This window comes from Pseudophryne corroboree, chromosome 6 (genome assembly GCF_028390025.1).
Source record: "Pseudophryne corroboree isolate aPseCor3 chromosome 6, aPseCor3.hap2, whole genome shotgun sequence".
Classification (NCBI taxonomy): domain Eukaryota; kingdom Metazoa; phylum Chordata; class Amphibia; order Anura; family Myobatrachidae; genus Pseudophryne; species Pseudophryne corroboree.
In genome coordinates, this window is record NC_086449.1 from 97,361,401 (window position 1) to 97,384,634 (window position 23,234).

Consider the following 23,234-nt stretch of genomic DNA (forward strand, 5'->3'; position numbering starts at 1 on the left):
CATAAATTCCTGAATACAGGAAACTCAAATGAATGGACTCTGAGCAAGTTCATCACAGGCTGAAAAGATCATTTTGCAGTCACAAAGAAAATTGTTTGTGAGATGTTTATGGGAAATAAGCCCTGCAGCAAGTGTACAGTCAACTCTCAAAATTTGATTCTGTATATACTTCAATAACCATCAAAGCTTGAAATAGTTCAAAAACATGATGAACACTCCAAGTGGCATAAGACAGCTGGGCCAGTGGCGCAATGGATAACGCGTCTGACTAAGGATCAGAAGATTGTAGGTTCAACTCTTACCTGGCTCGTTTAAGTTTCCGTGATTGTATAGTGGTTAGTACTCTTCGTTGTAGCTGCATCAATCCAGGTTTGAATCCGGGTCACAGCATTTTCATTTTATTTCTCACACATCCATTTCTTTACAATATTGAAGGTAAGGACAATTGAAGAAACTAAGCAGATTCTTTGAATGTGCTTGCACAATTTGTCTTTACTGCTTATTGTGAAGCTATCTTTCCATACTTTGAATCATTTCTTGATCATTTCTTTGTGAATCATTTTCTTGAAATCTGGAAAGCTGACATAAATTCCTGAATACAGGAAACTCAAATGAATGGACTCTGAGCAAGTTCATCACAGTCTGTAAAGATCATTTTGCAGTCACAAAGAAAATTGTTTGTGAGATGTTTATGGGAAATAAGCCCTGCAGCAATTGTACAGTCAACTCTCAAAATTTGATTCTGTATATACTTGAATAACCATCAAAGCTTGAAACAGGTTCAAAAACATGATGAACACTCCAAGTGACATAAGACAGCTGGGCCAGTGGCGCAATGGATAAGGCGTCTGTCTACAGATCAGAAGATTGAAGGTTCAACTCCTACCTGGCTCGTTTAAGTTGCCGTGATCGTATAGTGGTTAGTACTCTGCGTTGTGGCCGCAGCAACCCCGGTTCGAATCTGGGTCACGGCATTTTAATTTTATTTCTCACACATCCATTTCTTTACAATATTGAAGGTAAGGACAATTGAAGAAACTAAGTAGATTCTTTGAATGTGCTTGCACAATTTGTCTTTACTGCTTATTGTGAAGCTATCTTTCCATACTTTGAATCATTTCTTGATCATTTCTTTGTGAATCATTTTCTTGAAATCTGGAAAGCTGACATAAATTCCTGAATACAGGAAACTCAAATGAATGGACTCTGAGCAACTTCATCACAGGCTGAAAAGATCATTTTGCAGTCACAAAGAAAATTGTTTGTGAGATGTTTATGGGAAATAAGCCCTGCAGCAAGTGTACAGTCAACTCTCAGACTTTGATTCTGTATATACTTCAATAACCATCAAAGCTTGAAACAGGTTCAAAAACATGATGAACACTCCAAAAAGCATAAGGCAGCTGGGCCAGTGGCGCAATGGATAACGCGTCTGACTACGGATCAGAAGATTGTAGGTTCGACTCCTACCTGGCTCGTTTAAGTTGCCGTGATCGTATAGTGGTTAGTACTCTGCGTTGTGGCTGCAGCAACCCTGGTTCGAATCCAGGTCACGGCATTTTCATTTTATTTCTCACACATCGATTTCTTTACAATATTGAAGGTAAGGACAATTGAAGAAACTAAGCAGATTCTTTGAATGTGCTTGCACAATTTGTCTTTACTGCTTATTGTGAAGCTATCTTTCCATACTTTGAATCATTTCTTGATCATTTCTTTGTGAATCATTTTCTTGAAATCTGGAAAGCTGACATAAATTCCTGAATACGGGAAACTCAAATGAATGGACTCTGAGCAAGTTCATCACAGGCTGAAAAGATCATTTTGCAGTCACAAAGAAAATTGTTTGTGAGATGTTTATGGGAAATAAGCCCTGCAGCAAGTGTACAGTCAACTCTCAAAATTTGATTCTGTATATACTTCAATAACCATCAAAGCTTGAAACAGGTTCAAAAACATGATGAACACTCCAAGTGGCATAAAACATCTGGGCCAGTGGCGCAATGGATAACGCGTCTGACTACGGATCAGAAGATTGTAGATTCAACTCCTACCTGGTTCGTTTAAGTTGCCGTGATTGTATAGTGGTTAGTACTCTGCGTTGTGGCCGCAGCAACCCTGGTTTGAATCCGGGTCACGGCATTTTCATTTTATTTCTCACACATCCATTTCTTTACAATATTGAAGGTAAGGACAATTGAAGAAACTAAGCAGATTCTTTGAATGTGCTTGCACAATTTGTCTTTACTGCTTATTGTGAAGCTATCTTTCCATACTTTGAATCATTTCTTGATCATTTCTTTGTGAATCATTTTCTTGAAATCTGGAAAGCTGACATAAATTCCTGAATACAGGAAACTCAAATGAATGGACTCTGAGCAACTTCATCACAGGCTGAAAAGATCATTTTGCAGTCACAAAGAAAATTGTTTGTGAGATGTTTATGGGAAATAAGCCCTGCAGCAAGTGTACAGTCAACTCTCAGACTTTGATTCTGTATATACTTCAATAACCATCAAAGCTTGAAACAGGTTCAAAAACATGATGAACACTCCAAGAGACCTAAGGCAGCTGGGCCAGTGGCGCAATGGATAACGCGTCTGACTACGGATCAGAAGATTGTAGGTTCGACTCCTACCTGGCTCGTTTAAGTTGCCGTGATCGTATAATGGTTAGTACTCTGCGTTGTGGCCGCAGCAACAACCCTGGTTCGAATCCGGGTCACGGCATTTTCATTTTATTTCTCACACATCGATTTCTTTACAATATTGAAGGTAAGGACAATTGAAGAAACTAAGCAGATTCTTTGAATGTGCTTGCACAATTTGTCTTTACTGCTTATTGTGAAGCTATCTTTCCATACTTTGAATCATTTCTTGATCATTTCTTTGTGAATCATTTTCTTGAAATCTGGAAAGCTGACATAAATTCCTGAATACAGGAAACTCAAATGAATGGACTCTGAGCAAGTTCATCACAGGCTGAAAAGATCATTTTGCAGTCACAAAGAAAATTGTTTGTGAGATGTTTATGGGAAATAAGCCCTGCAGCAAGTGTACAGTCAACTCTCAAAATTTGATTCTGTATATACTTCAATAACCATCAAAGCTTGAAACAGGTTCAAAAACATGATGAACACTCCAAGTGGCATAAGACATCTGGGCCAGTGGCGCAATGGATAACGCGTCTGACTACGGATCAGAAGATTGTAGGTTCGACTCCTACCTGGTTCGTTTAAGTTGCTGTGATCGTATAGTGGTTAGTACTCTGCGTTGTGGCCGCAGCAACCCTGGTTCGAATCCGGGTCACGGTATTTTCATTTTATTTCTCACACATCCATTTCTTTACAATATTGAAGGTAAGGACAATTGAAGAAACTAAGCAGATTCTTTGAATGTGCTTGCACAATTTGTCTTTACTGCTTATTGTGAAGCTATCTTTCCATTCTTTGAATCATTTCTTGATCATTTCTTTGTGAATCATTTTCTTGAAATCTGGAAAGCTGACATAAATTCCTGAATACAGGAAACTCAAATGAATTGACTCTGAGCAAGTTCATCACAGGCTGAAAAGATCATTTTGCAGTCACAAAGAAAATTGTTTGTGAGATGTTTATGGGAAATAAGCCCTGCAGCAAGTGTACAGTCAACTCTCAAAATTTGATACTGTATATACTTCAATAACCATCAAAGCTTGAAACAGGTTCAAAAACATGATGAACACTCCAAGTGGCATAAGAAAGCTGGGCCAGTGGCGCAATGGATAAGGCGTCTGACTACTGATCAGAAGATTCAAGGTTCAACTCCTACCTGGCTCGTTTAAGTTGCCGTGATCGTATAGTGGTTAGTACTCTGCGCTGTGGCCGCAGCAACCCTGGTTCGAATCCAGGTCACGGCATTTTCATTTTATTTCTCACACATCGATTTCTTTACAATATTGAAGGTAAGGACAATTGAAGAAACTAAGCAGATTCTTTGAATGTGCTTGCACAATTTGTCTTTACTGCTTATTGTGAAGCTATCTTTCCATACTTTGAATCATTTCTTGATCATTTCTTTGTGAATCATTTTCTTGAAATCTGGAAAGCTGACATAAATTCCTGAATACAGGAAACTCAAATGAATGGACTCTGAGCAAGTTCATCACAGGCTGAAAAGATAATTTTGCAGTCACAAAGAAAATTGTTTGTGAGATGTTTATGGGAAATAAGCCCTGCAGCAAGTGTACAGTCAACTCTCAAAATTTGATTCTGTATATACTTCAATAACCATCAAAGCTTGAAACAGGTTCAAAAACATGATGAACACTCCAAGTGGCATAAGAAAGCTGGGCCAGTGGCGCAATGGATAAGGCGTCTGACTACTGATCAGAAGATTCAAGGTTCAACTCCTACCTGGCTCGTTTAAGTTGCCGTGATCGTATAGTGGTTAGTACTCTGCGTTGTGGCCGCAGCAACCCTGGTTCGAATCTGGGTCACGGCATTTTCATTTTATTTCTCACACATCCATTTCTTTACAATATTGAAGGTAAGGACAATTGAATAAACTAAGTAGATTCATTGAATGTGCTTGCACAATTTGTCTTTACTGCTTATTGTGAAGCTATCTTTCCATACTTTGAATCATTTCTTGATCATTTCTTTGTGAATCATTTTCTTGAAATCTGGAAAGCTGACATAAATTCCTGAATACAGGAAACTCAAATGAATGGACTCTGAGCAACTTCATCACAGGCTGAAAAGATCATTTTGCAGTCACAAAGAAAATTGTTTGTGAGATGTTTATGGGAAATAAGCCCTGCAGCAAGTGTACAGTCAACTCTCAGACTTTGATTCTGTATATACTTCAATAACCATCAAAGCTTGAAACAGGTTCAAAAACATGATGAACACTCCAAGAAACATAAGGCAGCTGGGCCAGTGGCGCAATGGATAACGCGTCTGACTACGGATCAGAAGATTGTAGGTTCGACTCCTACCTGGCTCGTTTAAGTTGCCGTGATCGTATAATGGTTAGTACTCTGCGTTGTGGCCGCAGCAACAACCCTGGTTCGAATCCGGGTCACGGCATTTTCATTTTATTTCTCACACATCGATTTCTTTACAATATTGAAGGTAAGGACAATTGAAGAAACTAAGCAGATTCTTTGATTGTGCTTGCACAATTTGTCTTTACTGCTTATTGTGAAGCTATCTTTCCATACTTTGAATCATTTCTTGATCATTTCTTTGTGAATCATTTTCTTGAAATCTGGAAAGCTGACATAAATTCCTGAATACAGGAAACTCAAATGAATGGACTCTGAGCAAGTTCATCACAGGCTGAAAAGATCATTTTGCAGTCACAAAGAAAATTGTTTGTGAGATGTTTATGGGAAATAAGCCCTGCAGCAAGTGTACAGTCAACTCTCAAAATTTGATTCTGTATATACTTCAATAACCATCAAAGCTTGAAACAGGTTCAAAAACATGATGAACACTCCAAGTGGCATAAGACATCTGGGCCAGTGGCGCAATGGATAACGCGTCTGACTACGGATCAGAAGATTGTAGGTTCGACTCCTACCTGGTTCGTTTAAGTTGCTATGATCGTATAGTGGTTAGTACTCTGCGTTGTGGCCGCAGCAACCCTGGTTCGAATCCGGGTCACGGCATTTTCATTTTATTTCTCACACATCCATTTCTTTACAATATTGAAGGTAAGGACAATTGAAGAAACTAAGCAGATTCTTTGAATGTGCTTGCACAATTTGTCTTTACTGCTTATTGTGAAGCTATCTTTCCATTCTTTGAATCATTTCTTGATCATTTCTTTGTGAATCATTTTCTTGAAATCTGGAAAGCTGACATAAATTCCTGAATACAGGAAACTCAAATGAATTGACTCTGAGCAAGTTCATCACAGGCTGAAAAGATCATTTTGCAGTCACAAAGAAAATTGTTTGTGAGATGTTTATGGGAAATAAGCCCTGCAGCAAGTGTACAGTCAACTCTCAAAATTTGATTCTGTATATACTTCAAAAACCATCAAAGCTTGAAATAGTTTAAAAACATGATAAACACTCCAAGTGGCATAAGACAGCTGGGCCAGTGGCGCAATGGATAACGCGTCTGACTAAGGATCAGAAGATTGTAGGTTCAACTCTTACCTGGCTCGTTTAAGTTTCCGTGATTGTATAGTGGTTAGTACTCTTCGTTGTAGCTGCATCAATCCAGGTTTGAATCCGGGTCACAGCATTTTCATTTTATTTCTCACACATCCATTTCTTTACAATATTGAAGGTAAGGACAATTGAAGAAACTAAGCAGATTCTTTGAATGTGCTTGCACAATTTGTCTTTACTGCTTATTGTGAAGCTATCTTTCCATACTTTGAATCATTTCTTGATCATTTCTTTGTGAATCATTTTCTTGAAATCTGGAAAGCTGACATAAATTCCTGAATACAGGAAACTCAAATGAATGGACTCTGAGCAAGTTCATCACAGTCTGTAAAGATCATTTTGCAGTCACAAAGAAAATTGTTTGTGAGATGTTTATGGGAAATAAGCCCTGCAGCAATTGTACAGTCAACTCTCAAAATTTGATTCTGTATATACTTGAATAACCATCAAAGCTTGAAACAGGTTCAAAAACATGATGAACACTCCAAGTGACATGAGACAGCTGGGCCAGTGGCGCAATGGATAAGGCGTCTGACTACAGATCAGAAGATTGAAGGTTCAACTCCTACCTGGCTCGTTTAAGTTGCCGTGATCGTATAGTGGTTAGTACTCTGCGTTGTGGCCGCAGCAACCCCGGTTCGAATCTGGGTCACGGCATTTTAATTTTATTTCTCACACATCCATTTCTTTACAATATTGAAGGTAAGGACAATTGAAGAAACTAAGTAGATTCTTTGAATGTGCTTGCACAATTTGTCTTTACTGCTTATTGTGAAGCTATCTTTCCATACTTTGAATCATTTCTTGATCATTTCTTTGTGAATCATTTTCTTGAAATCTGGAAAGCTGACATAAATTCCTGAATACAGGAAACTCAAATGAATGGACTCTGAGCAACTTCATCACAGGCTGAAAAGATCATTTTGCAGTCACAAAGAAAATTGTTTGTGAGATGTTTATGGGAAATAAGCCCTGCAGCAAGTGTACAGTCAACTCTCAGACTTTGATTCTGTATATACTTCAATAACCATCAAAGCTTGAAACAGGTTCAAAAACATGATGAACACTCCAAAAAGCATAAGGCAGCTGGGCCAGTGGCGCAATGGATAACGCGTCTGACTACGGATCAGAAGATTGTAGGTTCGACTCCTACCTGGCTTGTTTATGTTGCCGTGATCGTATAGTGGTTAGTACTCTGCGTTGTGGCCGCAGCAACCCTGGTTCGAATCCGGGTCACGGCATTTTAATTTTATTTCTCACACATCGATTTCTTTACAATATTGAAGGTAAGGACAATTGAAGAAACTAAGCAGATTCTTTGAATGTGCTTGCACAATTTGTCTTTACTGCTTATTGTGAAGCTATCTTTCCATACTTTGAATCATTTCTTGATCATTTCTTTGTGAATCATTTTCTTGAAATCTGGAAAGCTGACATAAATTCCTGAATACAGGAAACTCAAATGAATGGACTCTGAGCAAGTTCATCACAGTCTGTAAAGATCATTTTGCAGTCACAAAGAAAATTGTTTGTGAGATGTTTATGGGAAATAAGCCCTGCAGCAATTGTACAGTCAACTCTCAAAATTTGATTCTGTATATACTTGAATAACCATCAAAGCTTGAAACAGGTTCAAAAACATGATGAACACTCCAAGTGACATGAGACAGCTGGGCCAGTGGCGCAATGGATAAGGCGTCTGACTACAGATCAGAAGATTGAAGGTTCAACTCCTACCTGGCTCGTTTAAGTTGCCGTGATCGTATAGTGGTTAGTACTCTGCGTTGTGGCCGCAGCAACCCCGGTTCGAATCTGGGTCACGGCATTTTAATTTTATTTCTCACACATCCATTTCTTTACAATATTGAAGGTAAGGACAATTGAAGAAACTAAGTAGATTCTTTGAATGTGCTTGCACAATTTGTCTTTACTGCTTATTGTGAAGCTATCTTTCCATACTTTGAATCATTTCTTGATCATTTCTTTGTGAATCATTTTCTTGAAATCTGGAAAGCTGACATAAATTCCTGAATACAGGAAACTCAAATGAATGGACTCTGAGCAACTTCATCACAGGCTGAAAAGATCATTTTGCAGTCACAAAGAAAATTGTTTGTGAGATGTTTATGGGAAATAAGCCCTGCAGCAAGTGTACAGTCAACTCTCAGACTTTGATTCTGTATATACTTCAATAACCATCAAAGCTTGAAACAGGTTCAAAAACATGATGAACACTCCAAAAAGCATAAGGCAGCTGGGCCAGTGGCGCAATGGATAACGCGTCTGACTACGGATCAGAAGATTGTAGGTTCGACTCCTACCTGGCTTGTTTATGTTGCCGTGATCGTATAGTGGTTAGTACTCTGCGTTGTGGCCGCAGCAACCCTGGTTCGAATCCGGGTCACGGCATTTTAATTTTATTTCTCACACATCGATTTCTTTACAATATTGAAGGTAAGGACAATTGAAGAAACTAAGCAGATTCTTTGAATGTGCTTGCACAATTTGTTTTTACTGCTTATTGTGAAGCTATCTTTCCATACTTTGAATCATTTCTTGATCATTTCTTTGTGAATCATTTTCTTGAAATCTGGAAAGCTGACATAAATTCCTGAATACAGGAAACTCAAATGAATGGACTCTGAGCAAGTTCATCACAGGCTGAAAAGATCATTTTGCAGTCACAAAGAAAATTGTTTGTGAGATGTTTATGGGAAATAAGCCCTGCAGCAAGTGTACAGTCAACTCTCAAAATTTGATTCTGTATATACTTCAATAACCATCAAAGCTTGAAACAGGTTCAAAAACATGATGAACACTCCATGTGGCATAAGACATCTGGGCCAGTGGCGCAATGGATAACGCGTCTGACTACGGATCAGAAGATTGTAGATTCAACTCCTACCTGGTTCGTTTAAGTTGCGGTGATCGTATAGTGGTTAGTACTCTGCGTTGTGGCCGCAGCATCCCTGGTTTGAATCCGGGTCACGGCATTTTCATTTTATTTCTCACACATCCATTTCTTTACAATATTGAAGGTAAGGACAATTGAAGAAACTAAGCAGATTCTTTGAATGTGCTTGCACAATTTGTCTTTACTGCTTATTGTGAAGCTATCTTTCCATACTTTGAATCATTTCTTGATCATTTCTTTGTGAATCATTTTCTTGAAATCTGGAAAGCTGACATAAATTCCTGAATACAGGAAACTCAAATGAATGGACTCTGAGCAAGTTCATCACAGGCTGTAAAGATCATTTTGCAGTCACAAAGAAAATTGTTTGTGAGATGTTTATGGGAAATAAGCCCTGCAGCAATTGTACAGTCAACTCTCAAAATTTGATTCTGTATATACTTGAATAACCATCAAAGCTTGAAACAGGTTCAAAAACATGATGAACACTCCAAGTAACATAAGACAGCTGGGCCAGTGGCGCAATGGATAAGGCGTCTGACTACAGATCAGAAGATTGAAGGTTCAACTCCTACCTGGCTCGTTTAAGTTGCCGTTATCGTATAGTGGTTAGTACTCTGCGTTCTGGCCGCAGCAACCCAGGTTCGATTCCGGGTCACGGAATTTTCATTTTATTTCTCACACATCCATTTCTTTACAATATTGAAGGTAAGGACAATTGAAGAAACTAAGTAGATTCTTTGAATGTGCTTGCACAATTTGTCTTTACTGCTTATTGTGAAGCTATCTTTCTATACTTTGAATCATTTCTTGATCATTTCTTTGTGAATCATTTTCTTGAAATCTGGAAAGCTGACATAAATTCCTGAATACAGGAAACTCAAATGAATGGACTCTGAGCAACTTCATCACAGGCTGAAAAGATCATTTTGCAGTCACAAAGAAAATTGTTTGTGAGATGTTTATGGGAAATAAGCCCTGCAGCAAGTGTACAGTCAACTCTCAGACTTTGATTCTGTATATACTTCAATAACCATCAAAGCTTGAAACAGGTTCAAAAACATGATGAACACTCCAAGAAGCATAAGGCAGCTGGGCCAGTGGCGCAATGGATAACGCGTCTGACTACGGAGCAGAAGATTGTAGGTTCGACTCCTACCTAGCTCATTTAAGTTGCCGTGATCGTATAGTGGTTAGTACTCTGCGTTGTGGCCGCAGCAACCCTGGTTCGAATCCAGGTCACGGCATTTTCATTTTATTTCTCACACATCGATTTCTTTACAATATTGAAGGTAAGGACAATTGAAGAAACTAAGCAGATTCTTTGAATGTGCTTGCACAATTTGTCTTTACTGCTTATTGTGAAGCTATCTTTCCATACTTTGAATCATTTCTTGATCATTTCTTTGTGAATCATTTTCTTGAAATCTGGAAATCTGACATAAATTCCTGAATACAGGAAACTCAAATGAATGGACTCTGAGCAAGTTCATCACAGGCTGAAAAGATCATTTTGCAGTCACAAAGAAAATTGTTTGTGAGATGTTTATGGGAAATAAGCCCTGCAGCAAGTGTACAGTCAACTCTCAAAATTTGATTCTGTATATACTTCAATAACCATCAAAGCTTGAAACAGGTTCAAAAACATGATGAACACTCCAAGTGGCATAAGACATCTGGGCCAGTGGCGCAATGGATAACGCGTCTGACTACGGATCAGAAGATTGTAGATTCAACTCCTACCTGGTTCATTTAAGTTGCCGTGATCGTATAGTGGTTAGTACTCTGCGTTGTGGCCGCAGCAACCCTGGTTCGAATCCGGGTCACGGCATTTTCATTTTATTTCTCACACATCCATTTCTTTACAATATTGAAGGTAAGGACAATTGAAGAAACTAAGCAGATTCTTTGAATGTGCTTGCACAATTTGTCTTTACTGCTTATTGTAAAGCTATCTTTCCATACTTTGAATCATTTCTTGATCATTTCTTTGTGAATCATTTTCTTGAAATCTGGAAAGCTGACATAAATTCCTGAATACAGGAAACTCAAATGAATGGACTCTGAGCAAGTTCATCACAGGCTGAAAAGATCATTTTGCAGTCACAAAGAAAATTGTTTGTGAGATGTTTATGGGAAATAAGCCCTGCAGCAAGTGTACAGTCAACTCTCAAAATTTGATTCTGTATATACTTCAATAACCATCAAAGCTTGAAATAGTTCAAAAACATGATGAACACTCCAAGTGGCATAAGACAGCTGGGCCAGTGGCGCTATGGATAACGCGTCTGACTATGGATCAGAAGATTGTAGGTTCGACTCTTACCTGGCTCGTTTAAGTTTCCGTGATTGTATAGTGGTTAGTACTCTGTGTTGTGGCCGCAGCAACCCAGGTTCGAATCCGTGTCACAGCATTTTCATTTTATTTCTCACACATCCATTTCTTTACAATATTGAAGGTAAGGACAATTGAAGAAACTAAGCAGATTCTTTGAATGTGCTTGCACAATTTGTCTTTACTGCTTATTGTGAAGCTATCTTTCCATACTTTGAATCATTTCTTGATCATTTCTTTGTGAATCATTTTCTTGAAATCTGGAAAGCTGACATAAATTCCTGAATACAGGAAACTCAAATGAATAGACTCTGAGCAAGTTCATCACAGGCTGAAAAGATCATTTTGCAGTCACAAAGAAAATTGTTTGTGAGATGTTTATGGGAAATAAGCCCTGCAGCAAGTGTACAGTCAACTCTGAAAATTTGATTCTGTATATACTTCAACAACCATCTAAGCTTGAAACAGGTTCAAAAACATGATGAACACTCCAAGTGGCACAAGACAGCTGGGCCAGTGGCGCAATGGATAACGCGTCTGACTACGGATCAGAAGATTGTAGGCTCGACTCCTACCTGGCTCGTTTAAGTTGCCGTGATCGTATAGTGGTTAGTACTCTGCGTTGTGGCCGCAGCAACCCTGGTTCGAATCCGGGTCACGGCATTTTCATTTTATTTCTCACACATCCATTTCTTTACAATATTGAAGGTAAGGACAATTGAAGAAACTAAGCAGATTCTTTGAATGTGCTTGCACAATTTGTCTTTACTTCTTATTGTGAAGCTATCTTTCCATACTTTGAATCATTTCTTTCTGAATCATTTTCTTGAAATCTGGAAAGCTGACATAAATTCCTGAATACAGGAAACTAAAATGAATGGACTCTGAGCAAGTTCATCACAGGCTGAAAAGATCATTTTGCAGTCACAAAAAAAATAGTTTGTAAGATGTTTATGGGAAATAAGCCCTGCAGCAAGTGTACAGTCAACTCTCAGATTTTGATTCTGTATATACTTCAATAACCATCAAAGCTTGAAACAGGTTCAAAAACATGATGAACACTCCAAGTAATATAAGACATCTGGGCCAGTGGCGCAATGGATAACGCGTCTGACTACGGATCAGAAGATTGTAGGTTCGACTCCTACCTGGTTCGTTTAAGATGTCGTGATCGTATCGTGGTTAGTACTATGCGTTGTGGCCGCAGCAACCCTGGTTTGAATCCGGGTCACGGCATTTTCATTTTATTTCTCACACATCCATTTCTTTACAATATTGAAGGTAAGGACAATTGAAGAAACTAAGCAGATTCTTTGAATGTGCTTGCACAATTTGTCTTTACTGCTTATTGTAAAGCTATCTTTCCATACTTTGAATCATTTCTTGATCATTTCTTTGTGAATCATTTTCTTGAAATCTGGAAAGCTGACATAAATTCCTGAATACAGGAAACTCAAATGAATTGACTCTGAGCAAGTTCATCACAGGCTGAAAAGATCATTTTGCAGTCACAAAGAAAATTGTTTGTGAGATGTTTATGGGAAATAAGCCCTGCAGCAAGTGTACAGTCAACTCTCAAAATTTGATTCTGTATATACTTCAATAACCACCAAAGCTTGAAATAGTTCAAAAACATGATGAACACTCCAAGTGGCATAAGACAGCTGGGCCAGTGGCGCAATGGATAACGCGTCTGACTACGGATCAGAAGATTGTAGGTTCGACTCTTACCTGGCTCGTTTAAGTTTCCGTGATTGTATAGTGGTTAGTACTCTGCGTTGTGGCCGCAGCAACCCCGGTTCGAATCCAGGTCACAGCATTTTCATTTTATTTCTCACACATCCATTTCTTTACAATATTGAAGGTAAGGACAATTGAAGAAACTAAGCAGATTCTTTGAATGTGCTTGCACAATTTGTCTTTACTGCTTATTGTGAAGCTATCTTTCCATACTTTGAATCATTTCTTTGTGAATCATTTTCTTGAAATCTGGAAAGCTGACATAAATTCCTGAATACAGGAAACTCAGTGATGAACTTGCTCAGGACTCTGAGCAAGTTCATCACAGGCTGAAAAGATCATTTTGCAGTCACAAAGAAAATTGTTTGTGAGATGTTTATGGGAAATAAGTCCTGCAGCAAGTGTACAGTCAACTCTCAAAATTTGATTCTGTATATACTTCAATAACCATCAAAGCTTGAAACAGGTTCAAAAACATGATGAACACTCCAAGTGGCATAAGACAGCTGGGCCAGTGGCGCAATGGATAACGCGTCTGACGACGGATCAGAAGATTGTAGGTTTGTATCCTACCTGGCTCGTTTAAATTGCCGTGATCGTATAGTGGTTAGTACTCTGCGTTGTGGCTGCAGCAACCCCGGTTCGAATCCAGGTCACGGCATTTTCATTTTATTTCTCACACATCCATTTCTTTACAATATTGAAGGTAAGGACAATTGAAGAAACTAAGCAGATTCTTTGAATGTGCTTGCACAATTTGTCTTTACTGCTTATTGTGAAGCTATCTTTCCATACTTTGAATCATTTATTGATCATTTCTTTGTGAATCATTTTCTTGAAATCTGGAAAGCTGACATAAATTCCTGAATACAGGAAACTCAAATGAATGGACTCTGAGCAAGTTCATCACAGGCTGAAAAGATCATTTTGCAGTCACAAAGAAAATTGTTTGTGAGATGTTTATGGGAAATAAGCCCTGCAGCAAGTGTACAGTCAACTCTCAAAATTTGATTCTGTATATACTTCAATAACCATCAAAGCTTTAAACAGGTTCAAAAACATGATGAACACTCCAAGTGACATAAGACATCTGGGTCAGTGGCACAATGTATAACGCTTCTGACTACAGATCAGAAGATTGTAGGTTCGACTCCTACCTGGTTCGTTTAAGTTGCCGTGATTGTATAGTGGTTAGTACTCTGCGTTGTGGCCGCAGCAACCCTGGTTCGAATCCGGGTCACGGCATTTTCATTTTATTTCTCACACATCCATTTCTTTACAATATTAAAGGTAAGGACAATTGAAGAAACTAAGCAGATTCTTTGAATGTGCTTGCACAATTTGTCTTTACTGCTTATTGTAAAGCTATCTTTCCATACTTTGAATCATTTCTTGATCATTTCTTTGTGAATCATTTTCTTGAAATCTGGAAAGCTGACATAAATTCCTGAATACAGGAAACTCAAATGAATGGACTCTGAGCAAGTTCATCACAGGCTGAAAAGATCATTTTGTAGTCACAAAGAAAATTGTTTGTGAGATGTTTATGGGAAATAAGCCCTGCAGCAAGTGTACAGTCAACTCTGAAAATTTGATTCTGTATATACTTCAACAACCATCTAAGCTTGAAACAGGTTCAAAAACATGATGAACACTCCAAGTGGCATAAGACAGCTGGGCCAGTGGCGCAATGGATAACGCGTCTGATTACGGATCAGAAGATTGTAGGATCGACTCCTACCTGGCTCGTTTAAGTTGCCGTGATCGTATAGTGTTTAGTACTCTGCGTTGTGGCTGCAGCAACCCCGTTTCGAATCCGGGTCACGGCATTTTCATTTTATTTCACACACATCCATTTCTTTACAATATTGAAGGTAAGGACAATTGAAGAAACTAAGCAGATTCTTTGAATGTGCTTGCACAATTTGTCTTTACTGCTTATTGTGAAGCTATCTTTCCATACTTTGAATCATTTCTTTGTGAATCATTTTCTTGAAATCTGGAAAGCTGACATAAATTCCTGAATACAGGAAACTAAAATGAATGGACTCTGAGCAAGTTCATCACAGGCTGAAAAGATCATTTTGCAGTCACTAAAAAAATTGTTTGTGAGATGTTTATGGGAAATAAGCCCTGCAGCAAGTGTACAGTCAACTCTCAGACTTTGATTCTGTGTATACTTCAATAACCATCAAAGCTTGAAACAGGTTCACAAACATGATGAACACTCCAAGAGGCATAAGGCAGCTGGGCCAGTGGCGCAATGGATAACGCGTCTGACTACGGATCAGAAGATTGTAGATTCGACTCCTACCTGGCTCGTTTAAGTTGCCGTGATCGTATAGTGGTTAGTACTCTGCATTGTGGCCGCAGCAACCACGGTTCGAATCCAGGTCACGGCATTTTCATTTTATTTCTCACACATCCATTTCTTTACAATATTGAAGGTAAGGACAATTGAAGAAACTAAGCAGATTCTTTGAATGTGCTTGCACAATTTGTCTTTACTGCTTATTGTGAAGCTATCTTTCCATACTTTGAATCATTTCTTGATCATTTCTTTGTGAATCATTTTCTTGAAATCTGGAAAGCTGACATAAATTCCTGAATACAGGAAACTTAAATGAATGGACTCTGAGCAAGTTCATCACAGGCTGAAAATATAATTTTGCAGTCACAAAGAAAATTGTTTGTGAGATGTTTATGGGAAATAAGTCCTGCAGCAAGTGTACAGTCAACTCTCAAAATTTGATTCTGTATATACTTCAATAACCATCAAAGCTTGAAACAGGTTCAAAAACATGATGAACACTCCAAGTGGCATAAGACAGCTGGGCCAGTGGCGCAATGGATCACGCGTCTGACTACGGATCAGAAGATTGAAGGTTCGACTCCTACCTGGCTCATTTAAGTTGCCGTGATCGTATAGTGGTTAGTACTCTGCGTTGTGGCTGCAGCAACTCCGGTTCGAATCCGTGTCACGGCATTTTCATTTTATTTCTCGCACATCCATTTCTTTACAATATTGAAGGTAAGGACAATTGAAGAAACTAAGTAGATTCTTTGAATGTGCTTGCACAATTTGTCTTTACTGCTTATTGTAAAGCTATCTTTCCATACTTTGAATCATTTCTTGATCATTTCTTTGTGAATCATTTTCTTGAAATCTGGAAAGCTGACATAAATTCCTGAATACAGGAAACTCAAATGAATGGACTCTGAGCAAGTTCATCACAGGCTGAAAAGATCATTTTGCAGTCACAAAGAAAATTGTTTGTGAGATGTTTATGGGAAATAAGCCCTGCAGCAAGTGTACAGTCAACTCTCAAAATTTGATTCTGTATATACTTCAATAACCATCAAAGCTTGAAGCAGGTTCAAAAACATGATGAACACTCCAAGTGACATAAGACATCTGGGTCAGTGGCACAATGGATAACGCGTCTGACTACAGATCAGAAGATTGTAGGTTCGACTCCTACCTGGTTCGTTTAAGTTGCCGTGATTGTATAGTGGTTAGTACTCTGCGTTGTGGCCGCAGCAACCCTGGTTCGAATCCGGGTCACGGCATTTTCATTTTATTTCTCACACATCCATTTCTTTACAATATTGAAGGTAAGGACAATTGAAGAAACTAAGCAGATTCTTTGAATGTGCTTGCACAATTTGTCTTTACTGCTTATTGTAAAGCTATCTTTCCATACTTTGAATCATTTCTTGATCATTTCTTTGTGAATCATTTTCTTGAAATCTGGAAAGCTGACATAAATTCCTGAATACAGGAAACTCAAATGAATGGACTCTGAGCAAGTTCATCACAGGCTGAAAAGATCATTTTGTAGTCACAAAGAAAATTGTTTGTGAGATGTTTATGGGAAATAAGCCCTGCAGCAAGTGTACAGTCAACTCTGAAAATTTGATTCTGTATATACTTCAACAACCATCTAAGCTTGAAACAGGTTCAAAAACATGATGAACACTCCAAGTGGCATAAGACAGCTGGGCCAGTGGCGCAATGGATAACGCGTCTGACTACGGATCAGAAGATTGTAGGTTCGTATCCTACCTGGCTTGTTTAAATTGCCGTGATCGTATAGTGGTTAGTACTCTGCGTTGTAGCCGCAGCAACCCCGGTTCGAATCCAGGTCACGGCATTTTCATTTTATTTCTCACACATCCATTTCTTTACAATATTGAAGGTAAGGACAATTGAAGAAACTAAGTAGATTCTTTGAATGTGCTTGTACAATTTGTCTTTACTGCTTATTGTGAAGCTATCTTTCCATACTTTGAATCATTTCTTGATCATTTCTTTGTGAATCATTTTCTTGAAATCTGGAAAGCTGACATAAATTCCTGAATACAGGAAACTCAAATGAATGGACTCTGAGCAAGTTCATCACAGGCTGAAAAGATCATTTTGCAGTCACAAAGAAAATTGTTTGTGAGATGTTTATGGGAAATAAGCCCTGCAGCAAGTGTACAGTCAACTCTCAAAATTTGATTCTGTATATACTTCAATAACCATCAAAGCTTGAAACAGGTTCAAAAACATCATGAACACTCCAAGTGACATAAGACATCTGGGCCAGTGGCGCAATGGATAACGCGTCTGACTACGGATCAGAAGATTGTAGGCTCGACTCCTACCTGGTTCGTTTAAGTTGCCGTGATCGTATAGTGGTTAGTACTCTGCGTTATGGCCGCAGCCACCCTGGTTCGAATCCGGGTCACGGCATTTTCATTTTATTTCTCACACATCCATTTCTTTACAATATTGAAGGTAAGGACAATTAAAGAAACTAAGCAGATTCTTTGAATGTGCTTGCACAATTTGTCTTTACTGGTTATTGTAAAGCTATCTTTCCATACTTTGAATCATTTCTTGATCATTTCTTTGTGAATCATTTTCTTGAAATTTGGAAAGCTGACATAAATTCCTGAATACAGGAAACTCAAATGAATTGACTCTGAGCAAGTTCATCACAGGCTGAAAAGATCATTTTGCAGTCACAAAGAAAATTGTTTGTGAGATGTTTATGGGAAATAAGCTCTGCAGCAAGTGTACAGTCAACTCTCAAAATTTGATTCTGTATATACTTCAATAACAATCAAAGTTTGAAATAGTTCAAAAACATGTTGAACACTCCAAGTGGCATAAGACAGCTGGGCCAGTGGCGCAATGGATAACGCGTCTGACTACTGATCAGAAGATTGTAGGTTCGACTCTTACCTGGCTCGTTTAAGTTTCCGTGATTGTATAGTGATTAGTACTCTGCGTTGTGGCCGCAGCAACCCTGGTTCGAATCCGGGTCACGGCATTTTCATTTTATTTCTCACACATCCATTTCTTTACAATATTGAAGGTAAGGACAATTGAAGAAACTAAACAGATTCTTTGAATGTGCTTGCACAATTTGTCTTTACTGCTTATTGTGAAGCTATCTTTCCATACTTTGAATCATTTCTTGATCATTTCTTTGTGAATCATTTTCTTGAAATCTGGAAAGCTGACATAAATTCCTGAATACAGGAAACTCAAATGAATTGACTCTGAGCAAGTTCATCACAGGCTGAAAAGATCATTTTGCAGTCACAAAGAAAATTGTTTGTGAGATGTTTATGGGAAATAAGCCCTGCAGCAAGTGTACAGTCAACTCTCAAAATTTGATTCTGTATATACTTCAATAACCATCAAAGCTTGAAATAGTTCAAAAACATGATGAACACTCCAAGTGGCATAAGACAGCTGGGCCAGTGGCGCAATGGATAACGCATCTGACTATGGATCAGAAGATTGTAGGTTCGACTCTTACTTGGCTCGTTTAAGTTTCCGTGATTGTATAGTGATTAGTACTCTGCGTTGTGGCCGCAGCAATCCGGGTCACAGCATTTTCATTTTATTTCTCACACATCCATTTCTTTACAATATTGAAGGTAAGGACAATTGAAGAAACTAAGCAGATTCTTTGAATGTGCTTGCACAATTTGTCTTTACTGCTTATTGTGAAGCTATCTTTCCATACTTTGAATCATTTCTTGATCATTTCTTTGTGAATCATTTTCTTGAAATCTGGAAAGCTGACATAAATTCCTGAATACAGGAAACTCAAATGAATGGACTCTGAGCAAGTTCATCACAGGCTGAAAAGATCATTTTGCAGTGACAAAGAAAATTGTTTGTGAGATGTTTATGGGAAATAAGCCCTGCAGCAAGTGTACAGTCAACTCTGAAAATGTGATTCTGTATATACTTCAACAACCATCTAAGCTTGAAACAGGTTCAAAAGCATGATGAACACTCCAAGTGGCATAAGACAGCTGGGCCAGTGGCGCAATGGATAACGCGTCTTACTATGGATCAGAAGATTGTAGGCTCAACTCCTACCTGGCTCGTTTAAGTTGCCGTGATCGTATAGTGGTTAGTACTCTGCGTTGTGGCCGCAGCAACCCCGGTTCGAATCCGGGTCACGGCATTTTCATTTTATTTCTCACACATCCATTTCTTTACAATATTGAAGGTAAGGACAATTGAAGAAACTAAGCAGATTCTTTGAATGTGCTTGCACAATTTGTCTTTACTGCTTATTGTGAAGCTATCTTTCCATACTTTGAATCATTTCTTTGTGAATCTTTTTCTTGAAATCTGGAAAGCTGACATAATTTTCTGAATACAGGAAACTAAAATGAATGGACTCTGAGCAAGTTCATCACAGGCTGAAAAGATCATTTTGCAGTCAAAAAAAAATTGTTTGTGAGATGTTTATGGGAAATAAGCCCTGCAGCAAGTGTACAGTCAACTCTCAGACTTTGATTCTGTATATACTTCAATAACCATCAAAGCTTGAAACAGGTTCAAAAACATGATGAACACTCCAAGAAGCATAAGGCAGCTGGGCCAGTGGCGCAATGGATAACACGTCTGACTACGGATCAGAAGATTGTAGGTTCGACTCCTACCTGGCTCATTTAAGTTGCCGTGATCGTATAGTGGTTAGTACTCTGCATTGTGGCCGCAGCAACCCCAGTTCGAATCCTGGTGACGGCATTTTCATTTTATTTCTCACACATCCATTTCTTTACAATACTGAAGGTAAGGACAATTGAAGAAACTAAGCAGATTCTTTGAATGTGCTTGCACAATTTGTCTATACTGCTTATTGTGAAGCTATCTTTCCATACTTTGAATCATTTCTTGATCATTTCTTTGTGAATCATTTTCTTGAAATCTGGAAAGCTGACATAAATTCCTGAATACAGGAAACTCAAATGAATGGACTCTGAGCAAGTTCATCACAGGCTGAAAAGATCATTTTGCAGTCACAAAGAAAATTGTTTGTGAGATGTTTATGGGAAATAAGCCCTGCAGCAAGTGTACAGTCAACTCTCAAAATTTGATTCTGTATATACTTCAATAACCATCAAAGCTTGAAACAGGTTCAAAAACATGATGAACACTCCAACTGACATAAGACATCTGGGCCAGTGGCGCAATGGATGACGCGTCTGACTACGGATCAGAAGATTGTAGGTTCAACGCTTACCTGGCTCGTCTAAGTTTCCGTGATTGTATAGTGGTTAGTACTCTGCGTTGTAGCCGCAGCAACCCTGGTTCGAATCCGGGTCACAGCATTTTCATTTTATTTCTCACACATCCATTTCTTTACAATATAGAAGGTAAGGACAATTGAAGAAACTAAGCAGATTCTTTGAATGTGCTTGCACAATTTGTCTTTACTGCTTATTGTGAAGCTATCTTTTCATACTTTGAATCATTTCTTTGTGAATCATTTTCTTGAAATCTGGAAAGCTGACATAAATTCCTGAATACAGGAAACTAAAATGAATGGACTCTGAGCAAGTTCATCACAGGCTGAAAAGATCATTTTGCAGTCACAAAAAAAATTGTTTGTGAGATGTTTAAGGGAAATAAGCCCTGCAGCAAGTGTACAGTCAACTCTCAGACTTTGATTCTGTATATACTTCAATTACCATCAAAGCTTGAAACAGGTTCACAAACATGATGAACACGCCAAGAGGCATAAGACATCTGGGCCAGTGGCGCAATGGATAACGCGTCTGACTACGGATCAGTAGATTGTAGGTTCGACTCCTACCTGGCTCGTTTAAGTTGCCGTGATCGTATAGTGGTTAGTACTCTGCGTTGTGGCCACAGCAACCCTGGTTCGAATCTGGGTCATGGCATTTTCATTTTATTTCTCACACATCCATTTCTTTACAATATTGAAGGTAAGGACAATTGAAGAAACTAAGCAGATTATTTGAATGTGCTTGCACAATTTGTCTTTACTGCTTATTGTAAAGCTATCTTTCCATACTTTGAATCATTTCTTGATCATTTCTTTGTGAATCATTTTCTTGAAATCTGGAAAGCTGACATAAATTCCTGAATACAGGAAACTCAAATGAATTGACTCTGAGCAAGTTCATCACAGGCTGAAAAGATAATTTTGCAGTCACAAAGAAAATTGTTTGTGAGATGTTTATGGGAAATAAGCTCTGCAGCAAGTGTACAGTCAACTCTCAAAATTTGATTCTGTATATACTTCAATAACCATCAAAGCTTGAAATAGTTCAAAAACATGATGAACACTCCAAGTGGCATAAGACAGCTGGGCCAGTGGCGCAATGGATAACGCGTCTGACTACGGATCAGAAGATTGTAGGTTCGACTCTTACCTGGCTCGTTTAAGTTTCCGTGATTGTATAGTGGTTAGTACTTTGCGTTGTGGCCGCAGCAACCCAGATTCGAATCCGGGTCACAGCATTTTCATTTTATTTCTCACACATCCATTTCTTTACAATATTGAAGGTAAGGACAATTGAAGAAACTAAGCAGATTCTTTGAATGTGCTTGCACAATTTGTCTTTACTGCTTATTGTGAAGCTATCTTTCCATACTTTGAATCATTTCTTGATCATTTCTTTGTGAATCATTTTCTTGAAATCTGGAAAGCTGACATAAATTCCTGAATACAGGAAACTCAAATGAATGTACTCTGAGCAAGTTCATCACAGGCTGAAAAGATCATTTTGCAGTCACAAAGAAAATTGTTTGTGAGATGTTTATGGGAAATAAGCCCTGCAGCAAGTGTACAGTCAACTCTCAAAATTTGATTCTGTATATACTTCAATAACCATCAAAGCTTGAAATAGTTCAAAAACATGATGAACACTCCAAGTGGCATAAGACAGCTGGGCCAGTGGCGCAATGGATAACGTGTCTGACAACGGATCAGAAGATTGTAGGTTCGACTCTTACCTGGCTCGTTTAAGTTTCCGTGATTGTATAGTGATTAGTACTCTGCGTTGTGGCTGCAGCAACCCTGGTTCGAATCCGGGTCACGGCATTTTCATTTTATTTCTCACACATCCATTTCTTTACAATATTGAAGGTAAGGACAATTGAAGAAACTAAACAGATTCTTTGAATGTGCTTGCACAATTTGTCTTTACTGCTTATTGTGAAGCTATCTTTCCATACTTTGAATCATTTCTTGATCATTTCTTTGTGAATCATTTTCTTGAAATCTGGAAAGCTGACATAAATTCCTGAATACAGGAAACTCAAATGAATTGACTCTGAGCAAGTTCATCACAGGCTGAAAAGATCATTTTGCAGTCACAAAGAAAATTGTTTGTGAGATGTTTATGGGAAATAAGCCCTGCAGCAAGTGTACAGTCAACTCTCAAAATTTGATTCTGTATATACTTCAATAACCATCAAAGCTTGAAATAGTTCAAAAACATGATGAACACTCCAAGTGGCATAAGACAGCTGGGCCAGTGGCGCAATGGATAACGCATCTGACTATGGATCAGAAGATTGTAGGTTCGACTCTTACTTGGCTCGTTTAAGTTTCCGTGATTGTATAGTGATTAGTACTCTGCGTTGTGGCCGCAGCAATCCGGGTCACAGCATTTTCATTTTATTTCTCACACATCCATTTCTTTACAATATTGAAGGTAAGGACAATTGAAGAAACTAAGCAGATTCTTTGAATGTGCTTGCACAATTTGTCTTTACTGCTTATTGTGAAGCTATCTTTCCATACTTTGAAT

The 23,234-nt window shown here is 38.4% G+C and overlaps 37 non-coding genes across 37 annotated transcripts; all 37 read left to right on the forward strand.

Annotated features, from left to right (window-relative positions):
• Positions 1-237: 237 nt before the first annotated feature.
• Positions 238-310, forward strand: TRNAL-AAG (transfer RNA leucine (anticodon AAG)). The gene has a single exon. It is a non-coding gene; the product is annotated as a tRNA-Leu (tRNA).
• A 1,095-nt stretch (positions 311-1,405) lies between these two features.
• On the forward strand, positions 1,406-1,478 carry TRNAR-ACG (transfer RNA arginine (anticodon ACG)). Its single transcript has one exon. It is a non-coding gene; the product is annotated as a tRNA-Arg (tRNA).
• An 8-nt stretch (positions 1,479-1,486) lies between these two features.
• TRNAH-GUG (transfer RNA histidin (anticodon GUG)) lies at positions 1,487-1,558 on the forward strand. The gene has a single exon. It is a non-coding gene; the product is annotated as a tRNA-His (tRNA).
• A 431-nt stretch (positions 1,559-1,989) lies between these two features.
• On the forward strand, positions 1,990-2,062 carry TRNAR-ACG (transfer RNA arginine (anticodon ACG)). The gene has a single exon. It is a non-coding gene; the product is annotated as a tRNA-Arg (tRNA).
• A 511-nt stretch (positions 2,063-2,573) lies between these two features.
• On the forward strand, positions 2,574-2,646 carry TRNAR-ACG (transfer RNA arginine (anticodon ACG)). The gene has a single exon. It is a non-coding gene; the product is annotated as a tRNA-Arg (tRNA).
• A 514-nt stretch (positions 2,647-3,160) lies between these two features.
• On the forward strand, positions 3,161-3,233 carry TRNAR-ACG (transfer RNA arginine (anticodon ACG)). Its single transcript has one exon. It is a non-coding gene; the product is annotated as a tRNA-Arg (tRNA).
• A 592-nt stretch (positions 3,234-3,825) lies between these two features.
• TRNAH-GUG (transfer RNA histidin (anticodon GUG)) lies at positions 3,826-3,897 on the forward strand. Its single transcript has one exon. It is a non-coding gene; the product is annotated as a tRNA-His (tRNA).
• A 1,015-nt stretch (positions 3,898-4,912) lies between these two features.
• TRNAR-ACG (transfer RNA arginine (anticodon ACG)) lies at positions 4,913-4,985 on the forward strand. Its single transcript has one exon. It is a non-coding gene; the product is annotated as a tRNA-Arg (tRNA).
• Positions 4,986-5,499: 514 nt separating this feature from the next.
• Positions 5,500-5,572, forward strand: TRNAR-ACG (transfer RNA arginine (anticodon ACG)). The gene has a single exon. It is a non-coding gene; the product is annotated as a tRNA-Arg (tRNA).
• A 510-nt stretch (positions 5,573-6,082) lies between these two features.
• Positions 6,083-6,155, forward strand: TRNAL-AAG (transfer RNA leucine (anticodon AAG)). Its single transcript has one exon. It is a non-coding gene; the product is annotated as a tRNA-Leu (tRNA).
• Positions 6,156-7,250: 1,095 nt separating this feature from the next.
• Positions 7,251-7,323, forward strand: TRNAR-ACG (transfer RNA arginine (anticodon ACG)). The gene has a single exon. It is a non-coding gene; the product is annotated as a tRNA-Arg (tRNA).
• Positions 7,324-7,331: 8 nt separating this feature from the next.
• Positions 7,332-7,403, forward strand: TRNAH-GUG (transfer RNA histidin (anticodon GUG)). Its single transcript has one exon. It is a non-coding gene; the product is annotated as a tRNA-His (tRNA).
• Positions 7,404-8,418: 1,015 nt separating this feature from the next.
• On the forward strand, positions 8,419-8,491 carry TRNAR-ACG (transfer RNA arginine (anticodon ACG)). The gene has a single exon. It is a non-coding gene; the product is annotated as a tRNA-Arg (tRNA).
• An 8-nt stretch (positions 8,492-8,499) lies between these two features.
• Positions 8,500-8,571, forward strand: TRNAH-GUG (transfer RNA histidin (anticodon GUG)). The gene has a single exon. It is a non-coding gene; the product is annotated as a tRNA-His (tRNA).
• Positions 8,572-9,002: 431 nt separating this feature from the next.
• TRNAR-ACG (transfer RNA arginine (anticodon ACG)) lies at positions 9,003-9,075 on the forward strand. Its single transcript has one exon. It is a non-coding gene; the product is annotated as a tRNA-Arg (tRNA).
• A 1,176-nt stretch (positions 9,076-10,251) lies between these two features.
• Positions 10,252-10,323, forward strand: TRNAH-GUG (transfer RNA histidin (anticodon GUG)). The gene has a single exon. It is a non-coding gene; the product is annotated as a tRNA-His (tRNA).
• A 431-nt stretch (positions 10,324-10,754) lies between these two features.
• TRNAR-ACG (transfer RNA arginine (anticodon ACG)) lies at positions 10,755-10,827 on the forward strand. The gene has a single exon. It is a non-coding gene; the product is annotated as a tRNA-Arg (tRNA).
• Positions 10,828-10,835: 8 nt separating this feature from the next.
• On the forward strand, positions 10,836-10,907 carry TRNAH-GUG (transfer RNA histidin (anticodon GUG)). Its single transcript has one exon. It is a non-coding gene; the product is annotated as a tRNA-His (tRNA).
• Positions 10,908-11,921: 1,014 nt separating this feature from the next.
• Positions 11,922-11,994, forward strand: TRNAR-ACG (transfer RNA arginine (anticodon ACG)). Its single transcript has one exon. It is a non-coding gene; the product is annotated as a tRNA-Arg (tRNA).
• Positions 11,995-12,002: 8 nt separating this feature from the next.
• TRNAH-GUG (transfer RNA histidin (anticodon GUG)) lies at positions 12,003-12,074 on the forward strand. Its single transcript has one exon. It is a non-coding gene; the product is annotated as a tRNA-His (tRNA).
• Positions 12,075-12,494: 420 nt separating this feature from the next.
• On the forward strand, positions 12,495-12,567 carry TRNAR-ACG (transfer RNA arginine (anticodon ACG)). Its single transcript has one exon. It is a non-coding gene; the product is annotated as a tRNA-Arg (tRNA).
• Positions 12,568-13,077: 510 nt separating this feature from the next.
• TRNAR-ACG (transfer RNA arginine (anticodon ACG)) lies at positions 13,078-13,150 on the forward strand. The gene has a single exon. It is a non-coding gene; the product is annotated as a tRNA-Arg (tRNA).
• A 1,174-nt stretch (positions 13,151-14,324) lies between these two features.
• On the forward strand, positions 14,325-14,396 carry TRNAH-GUG (transfer RNA histidin (anticodon GUG)). Its single transcript has one exon. It is a non-coding gene; the product is annotated as a tRNA-His (tRNA).
• Positions 14,397-14,827: 431 nt separating this feature from the next.
• Positions 14,828-14,900, forward strand: TRNAR-ACG (transfer RNA arginine (anticodon ACG)). The gene has a single exon. It is a non-coding gene; the product is annotated as a tRNA-Arg (tRNA).
• Positions 14,901-15,400: 500 nt separating this feature from the next.
• Positions 15,401-15,473, forward strand: TRNAR-ACG (transfer RNA arginine (anticodon ACG)). The gene has a single exon. It is a non-coding gene; the product is annotated as a tRNA-Arg (tRNA).
• A 1,095-nt stretch (positions 15,474-16,568) lies between these two features.
• TRNAC-ACA (transfer RNA cysteine (anticodon ACA)) lies at positions 16,569-16,641 on the forward strand. Its single transcript has one exon. It is a non-coding gene; the product is annotated as a tRNA-Cys (tRNA).
• Positions 16,642-16,649: 8 nt separating this feature from the next.
• On the forward strand, positions 16,650-16,721 carry TRNAH-GUG (transfer RNA histidin (anticodon GUG)). Its single transcript has one exon. It is a non-coding gene; the product is annotated as a tRNA-His (tRNA).
• Positions 16,722-17,152: 431 nt separating this feature from the next.
• Positions 17,153-17,225, forward strand: TRNAR-ACG (transfer RNA arginine (anticodon ACG)). Its single transcript has one exon. It is a non-coding gene; the product is annotated as a tRNA-Arg (tRNA).
• A 511-nt stretch (positions 17,226-17,736) lies between these two features.
• On the forward strand, positions 17,737-17,809 carry TRNAR-ACG (transfer RNA arginine (anticodon ACG)). Its single transcript has one exon. It is a non-coding gene; the product is annotated as a tRNA-Arg (tRNA).
• An 8-nt stretch (positions 17,810-17,817) lies between these two features.
• Positions 17,818-17,889, forward strand: TRNAH-AUG (transfer RNA histidin (anticodon AUG)). Its single transcript has one exon. It is a non-coding gene; the product is annotated as a tRNA-His (tRNA).
• Positions 17,890-18,319: 430 nt separating this feature from the next.
• On the forward strand, positions 18,320-18,392 carry TRNAS-ACU (transfer RNA serine (anticodon ACU)). Its single transcript has one exon. It is a non-coding gene; the product is annotated as a tRNA-Ser (tRNA).
• A 510-nt stretch (positions 18,393-18,902) lies between these two features.
• On the forward strand, positions 18,903-18,975 carry TRNAH-AUG (transfer RNA histidin (anticodon AUG)). Its single transcript has one exon. It is a non-coding gene; the product is annotated as a tRNA-His (tRNA).
• Positions 18,976-19,555: 580 nt separating this feature from the next.
• Positions 19,556-19,627, forward strand: TRNAH-GUG (transfer RNA histidin (anticodon GUG)). Its single transcript has one exon. It is a non-coding gene; the product is annotated as a tRNA-His (tRNA).
• Positions 19,628-20,046: 419 nt separating this feature from the next.
• TRNAR-ACG (transfer RNA arginine (anticodon ACG)) lies at positions 20,047-20,119 on the forward strand. The gene has a single exon. It is a non-coding gene; the product is annotated as a tRNA-Arg (tRNA).
• A 1,084-nt stretch (positions 20,120-21,203) lies between these two features.
• On the forward strand, positions 21,204-21,276 carry TRNAR-ACG (transfer RNA arginine (anticodon ACG)). The gene has a single exon. It is a non-coding gene; the product is annotated as a tRNA-Arg (tRNA).
• A 510-nt stretch (positions 21,277-21,786) lies between these two features.
• TRNAR-ACG (transfer RNA arginine (anticodon ACG)) lies at positions 21,787-21,859 on the forward strand. Its single transcript has one exon. It is a non-coding gene; the product is annotated as a tRNA-Arg (tRNA).
• Positions 21,860-22,952: 1,093 nt separating this feature from the next.
• On the forward strand, positions 22,953-23,025 carry TRNAH-AUG (transfer RNA histidin (anticodon AUG)). Its single transcript has one exon. It is a non-coding gene; the product is annotated as a tRNA-His (tRNA).
• The last annotated feature ends 209 nt before the right edge of the window (positions 23,026-23,234 follow it).